Source organism: Scardinius erythrophthalmus, assembly GCF_964197995.2.
Source record: "Scardinius erythrophthalmus genome assembly, chromosome: 3".
Lineage (NCBI taxonomy): Eukaryota > Metazoa > Chordata > Actinopteri > Cypriniformes > Leuciscidae > Scardinius > Scardinius erythrophthalmus.
The window spans coordinates 15,267,976-15,275,038 of record NC_138223.1 but is presented as its reverse complement, the minus strand read 5'-3'; positions in this window follow the sequence as shown (position 1 = coordinate 15,275,038).

The following is a 7,063-nucleotide window of genomic DNA, read 5'->3' as shown; positions in this document are numbered from 1 at the left end:
ATACTGTGGCTTTATTTGGTCAGACACTTGCATGTGTCATTATATAATTAACAATACTGAAATCAAGCTCAAATGGAGAATGTCGGACATAGCTATAGCCAACGTGTTTTGTCCGCCTTTTGAACGGCCGAACCTAAGGCAGTAAGTGCATCGCATTACATTTTCATCAACTTACAAGGTTACTTCATCAAGGTTATAAAGTTTATTGTAATCTGCTCAAAATCTCATGTAATAAAAGATAAAGTGCTACGTGCGAACAGGCTATTTATGACAGTATTGATATGACTAGATGACAAATGCTAGACTAAAACAGTCTTCTCCGCTCCTCAAATGCATAAAACATTAGCCTTTATATAAAGAGAGTTTCTTGAGTAAAGAAAACAATGTACTTATTCAAACAACCAGTTTATTTACCCTTGCAAACAAGCAGAGACGGTCCAAACTGCATGCGGTATAAGAGTGGTGCAGATACAACGTCACACTGGCTAGGATCACAGTGGTTCCCTCGACAAAAAACCAATAGGATTTTAGGATTTTATTTACCTAATAGGATTCTTACACGTTTTGTCCATCAAGATAATTTTTTACAGATGAACACAACTTTTATGAATTCTGAAGCCTGAATGCAGTCGCCAGAAGTAAAAAGCTAAATGTAGGTTATAAACTAACTACACCACGTCCCACGAATTCAACGTCACCACCAATAAGCTTCCGGCAACTCTTTCAGTTTTTATTTAAAAACATTTTCCCAGAACGTTTGAGTTAGAATAGTTTATAAGAGCACAATTATAAGCATAATGAGGCTGTAATACCGGATTGAGTTTACCTGTTCAGCATGATGACGTTTAATCTCCTCTACAGCCTCTGTAGTCCAATTTAGCCTCTTGTTAGTAACCGCTTTTTTCAAGACACGTAACAGCTTCAGAAATCACGAGTGGGGTAATAGCGATGTGTTTTATGTCGTGTTCACCACAGACCTTATTTCACCCATTCAAAAAACCCATTGACTTCGGGACGATGGAACCGGACATGCTAAAATGCTAACTCGCTAACTCGCTTTGGCCTACAAAGTGATGTCATAACTGCACCACTATACATACAACCGGCACATCCGGGAACTTAACTGTCAATTTCGTAACCGCCCCTTTTTAGGGGAAAACAAGCCAGACTTCCCGTAGACTTCAATACAAAATAGCGGCACAACAACAACGTCCGTACACAGCCGGCAGACGTGTATAACTTCAGAAATCACTTAGATGAAATATGTCGAGTAATTATATGTCCACCCTGCCTTCCATAGAGCGTGAACGATACATTTATAAACTTAATTTGGGCAACTTAAAAACATATCCCGTTTCATTCTACCAGCGTCAAATTGGTCTAACAACCCCACCCAGTGGTTTACCCGGACATTTACTCGTACCTCATCGAGTCACCAGGTAGCCAGTGAATGATTTTACTACGGGTTTAAGAAGTAAACATCTTTAAATGTATAATATTGTATCTTTAAATGTATAATATTGTGTCTTTATATTTAGAGTAGCTACTGAGTGCACTTTTCTGTCCAGCTATACAACTAGCCTGATTTAGCTTTCGATAGCATCATCCGTAATTCATGATATTTCCATAACAGCAAGATATTGATGATGATGGCAGGCAGAGATGGGCATAAATACATGGAAATTTATTTAAAATAAAATAAAAAATACAAAATACTGTGTGGAAAAAAATAATTAAATACAAATACATAATAGGGGTAGCCTACTGTGTGAAAAAAAAATGTTTAAATACAAATTACATGTTTGTAAGGGTTAGTACACGTCCTCAGTCCGTTACTGTGTATGGCGCTCGCCGGATTGTTTTCCCCTAAAAGTGAGCGTGAACCTTTTCAGAGACGTTCTATGACGCTACGCCGGTTGTATGTATAGAGCTGGTAAGTCCCGCCCCTTCCGCTAACCCCACTGGACCTCTAGGTTGAAAAATCGTCAATGCAAGTGAATGTGAGTAAATAATTATTTTCTGGTCCCGTTTGAATTTTGCAATGAATGTGAACATATGTTGTCTATGAATTTTTAATATAATTTTTCGTGTGAAGAATGCTACAATTTAGTGGGTAGAAGTTTGATACGGTTAGACTTTGTGTGAGAGCACTTTGTGGACTACAACTCTTTGCTGCTTTCGACGGGAATCTGAAGAAAGAACAGCCCATTTGGTTTGAATGGTGACATTTGGGTACAAAACACACAGGCATCTCAATCTGTCCCCATAGACTATCGCAGCATTAGCACCGTGATTTGACAAGTGGAGGGAAAATGTGTTATGGGGTGACGTCACATAGGCGACATGTAGTCTTTCTCGTTATGTCTTTTCCACAACTGCTAGCCAAAGAATCATACAATATACTGTCAAACTCGTAACATGAAAAATTATATAAAAAATTCATAGACAACATGTTCACATTAATGGCACAATTCAAACGGGACCAGAAAATAATTATTTTCTCCCATTCACTTGCATTGACAATTTTTCAACCTAGAGGTCCAGTGGGGTTTTACGGATGGGCGGGACTTACCAGCTCTATAGAGGCGGGTGAAGTTATGAGGTTTGATCAGCAGTTTGAGAAACCAATGAAGCTATGAAGTTTACTCACAAGTTTTTTTAAATACGTTTCGTTGGTTAAATATTTGCAAAAACCCATTAACAGATGTAAAGGGTGCCCAATAGTAATGATTTATGAAAAAAAAAAAAAAAAAAAAAGAAATATGGAGATACGAGGTTTCTGCCGGATATTTAAAATTTTGTTAATTTAGATAGTAATTGTCGTACAATTGTTTTACCATTAGATTGAAATTAAAAAAAAATATATATATATATATATTATTTCTCCTCATGCGAGCATAGGCAAGTGTCTAGAATGCTTATGCATAAATCCGGCCCTGTACATGCATAAATCCGGCCCTGTACTTTTGAACGGTAGTTAGTTGTATATATGCAAATATGTTCCATGTCACAAATTGACCAAACTGATACACTTTTTTTTTTTCTTGAAAAAAAAACCCTGAAAATTTAATCTGCAAAAATTGTTTAACATTATTTTAACAATTTGATTGCCCTAATATATTTTATTTTAAAGTCGTGAGTCCTGTTTTAACAGGTTTAAAAAAGCAAAAGCAAAATCTCTCCAAGTATCCTCTTGGGTATTTGTGACCCTGGTTGGGAATCACTGCGTTACATCAACTATGACAGAGCATCTGAAATTGCCACAGTTCATGGAGACTGCATTTTTGATCTTTTGTCTGGAAAACAGTTTGCATGATAATGAAGTGTTGGTGTAATGCTGTCATTTTGGATGACTGTATTCAGCTCACTCCCTTTTCTCTCTTTCTCTCTCTCTCTCTTCCAGATTGACTCAAATAGAACACAGAGGTAAGAGAGGTTTTTTTACAGCTTGAAAAACTAACAAGCAGGGTGACAGAGTAGGAATGAGAGGTGAAATGTGGCACGACAAAGATCAATCTTTACATTTCTGAAACCAGAAACTGTTTTAATTACAAGATATTTGAACAGTCACGAATGAAATCTGCGCAGAGCTCCACAGAATTGGAACACCCGTCTGCACTTATGCCGCTTCTTGTGTGTTTGTTCAGGAAATATTTTGCATAATTTAAAAATGCTTTCAGCTATCACTGAAGACGTAGTACTATCAGCTCCATTTTACACATTTTACTATGATTAAATCCACTAAAATCAGCACAGAAAATGCAAAAAAGTAAGCATATTCCTTCTGGGCCTGGCATGAAAATTATGGTATTCAGTTCAGTTGTTTCATCTACAGTACTTGTCTTCTCTAAATATGAAGAATGCCTATCCAGAGCAGTTAAAAGCATAAAAAGGCCACTTTTGCATATTTTTTTTTTCTTTCATAGCTAGTAGATAAGGCTTGTCTTGTCTCATATTCAACGCTCTAACACTGTTTAGACATTTTAATGTGCCTTTCTGTACAAGGCCATGCTGGAAGGCGCTGATGTCCACTGAGATCAATAAAACCTCCATTCAGTGAGGGGTTGAAATGTCTTCTCTTTCTCACTAAACCCTTTTGGTCTTTCTCTCTCTCTCTCTCTCACACACACACACACACACACACACACACACACACACACACACACACACACACACACACACACACACACACACACACACACACACACACACACACACACACACACAAAGGGCTGACTGTTTTAGACTCTTCAGTTTGTAGACTGTCTCACTCAGGAACGCACACTTTGCATATTAGACCCTACGGATCATGTATTAAACATATTATGTAATAAATAGCCGATGCTGAATTTATGTTCCCAGCATTTCTCAGGTAATATTTACTACCTGTTCACAATCAATATTGTGATTGATGAATGAAAGTGAACAGCACAACCTAGTGGCCACACGTTCTTACTGCATTAACACCTTTCTGCTCTTAAAACCCAAAATACACCCCATCTGTCAGTCATCTCACACGAGAACATGATCTCTCTCGTCGGTGTTCCTCATTTAAAAATAGCTCCTATCCAGATGTTTGCAAGTACAGTATAAAGTGGGGTCTATTATTCTGAGACTGTCATAACATAATGACATATTTTCAGCACTATTTCTAGGTCACTATTCAAATGTAAACAAATTTGTAGCAAAGGTCAGATGTTCTTGCTTCCATTGAAGCACATGAGATGCTCAATGGAATTTTCTCAAATCATGCTAGAAGCTTTTGTCAGCTCGAGTAATTTTAAATTACAATGTCGATTTTATAATCAAATTTTCTATTCTAATCATTTAAAGAGACAAAATGCAAAACAGAAGCATTTTTACTCGTGAACATTTGGGCTCCAAGCAAAATTACTTAAGTTTAAGCTTAAAAAATAACAAATATCTGCCGACGGGGTCAGAAAAATAAACTTAATTCAAAGGGAAAACAAGATTATTTTCCAACCCCATTGGCAGATTATTGTTCTTGTTTTAAGCTTAAATGTGCTTTTTAAATCAGAAAATCTGACTTAATATAGTCATTTTGCTTCTCAATTAAATATATCTTGATTTAAGAACAGGACAAAAATAAGATTTTTTTTTGCGGTTCTCATATGCACAAACACGTTAAAAATACACATACACTATTGTTCAAACATTTGGGGTCAGAAAGATTTATTATGTTTAAAAAAAAAGTATCTTATGCTCACCAAGGCTACATTTATTTGTAGTAATAAATAATTAAATATTATTACAGTGTTAAATAACTCTGTTCTATTTTAATATATGTTAAAATGTAAATATGTTTGATGGCAAAGGCGAATTTTCTGCAGCAATTGTCACCTGATCCTTCAGAAATCATTTTATCATGCTGATTTGGTGCTTAAGAAACATTTATTATTTTCTTTAAAATAAATTAAATGGTTGTTTTCAGGATTCTTGCATAACAGCTTTTGTTTAAAATATATATTTTTTTATCTTTTTTTTTTTTACTGCCACTTTTGATAAATTTAATGCATTCTTGCTAAATAAAAGTATTAATTTCTTAAAAAAAAAACAATCTTACTGAACCCAAACTTTTAAATTGTACATATAGGCTACACTGATTTATATAGATCCATTTTCTGTCATGCAGAGTATATCTTAATACAAAAAGTCTAATAATAGGCAACTTTTCATTCCATCTGGCTAAAGTGACTAGCTCACAGTAAGATCCTCATATTCTGACAGATGTCTGTTGATCTCAGAGCTTTAGTGCTAGAACACCTGAGTCAGCTGTTTCCAAACTAGACTGAAAAAGATCATAAAACAGTCAAATCCCAACTGGTGCTTTCAGTGAGTGTGTGGATGTTTGAGAGAGAAGGATTTAAAAGGGCTGCGTGTTGTGTGTTTAATGAGTTTTTCATCTTTCAGGAGAGTCCTGTGGAGTCTGTCCTTCTTTCACCCAGCGAGAGACATCTGAGTTTAGACTCAGTTTAAACTCATTATAGCCCATGTAAGTTGTTTGCATTCTCACACATTCACTCACACACTGGCTCTGTCCAAAACCTAGTGAGCTTATAGCCTTCTAAGTCATAAACGACTGATTTGGAACTATAGGTAGCAGTAGCAGCTTGTAAAACACACAAGTGACCCGACTTACAATTGTTTTATATATTGTAAGACTGATGCCAGACTGTCTGGACCAAGAGAGGGCTACTCTCTGTAAAGGTTTTAAGATTTTAGAGTTTTAATAATTTGCTTACTGTGGTGGGTGTGCTCCTTTCACAGGGTGTTTCATGCAAATTGTCTTCTGTCCTCAGTAAGGTGCAAACTACCCAAATCTGGGACCCTGATGAATGCAAATTCCTATTGTAAGTGTCTGTCTCACTTTGGGCAATGTTTTGTCTGGGTCTCGATATTTAAAAAATGCTGCAAAGGGCTTGAGTGTAATTTGTAGTCAGATCAGACAAAAGTCCAGATTTGAGTGGATCATAGGGCACGCCAACTTAGATTTTAGTGATCCGGCTAAAGATTGGCACTGGTTCAAGTGAACTTTGACTGTAAAGGCTAATAAAGGGAATTTCTGTTTAGGACAACACAATGTTGCTCGACCAACCTAAATAGGGTGAGCCTTATCTCTGTTTATTGTAAAATTACTCAAGCGCTCAGGAAAAAGTAATATTGGTCGGCTTATATCTGTAGTAGTGGTCATGACCTCTGACTAAAGATAGTGTTACTTTAGTTCAAATTTATATAGATCAATGGGGACTAAACAAAATACTTTCAGAGAGAGCAAGCATGGGAGTGGCCCTCTAAACAGTATAGCAATTACCTCTGTCCAGTGACCAAGACTGGCGAGTTTGTGATCGTGGGATCCGCGTTAAACGAATGGCGTGAGACCCCAAGCGACACTGGTATCCAAATGAACGAGTACAATAAGAGTAAAGAGTTAAATAGAATAATCAAATGTCTAGATAAATTATCATATAAATGACCAATAACCAATTGCCAATCTAACCTAAATTCAAGGTCATGATAAAATGGAGTCAGATAAAAGTAAATT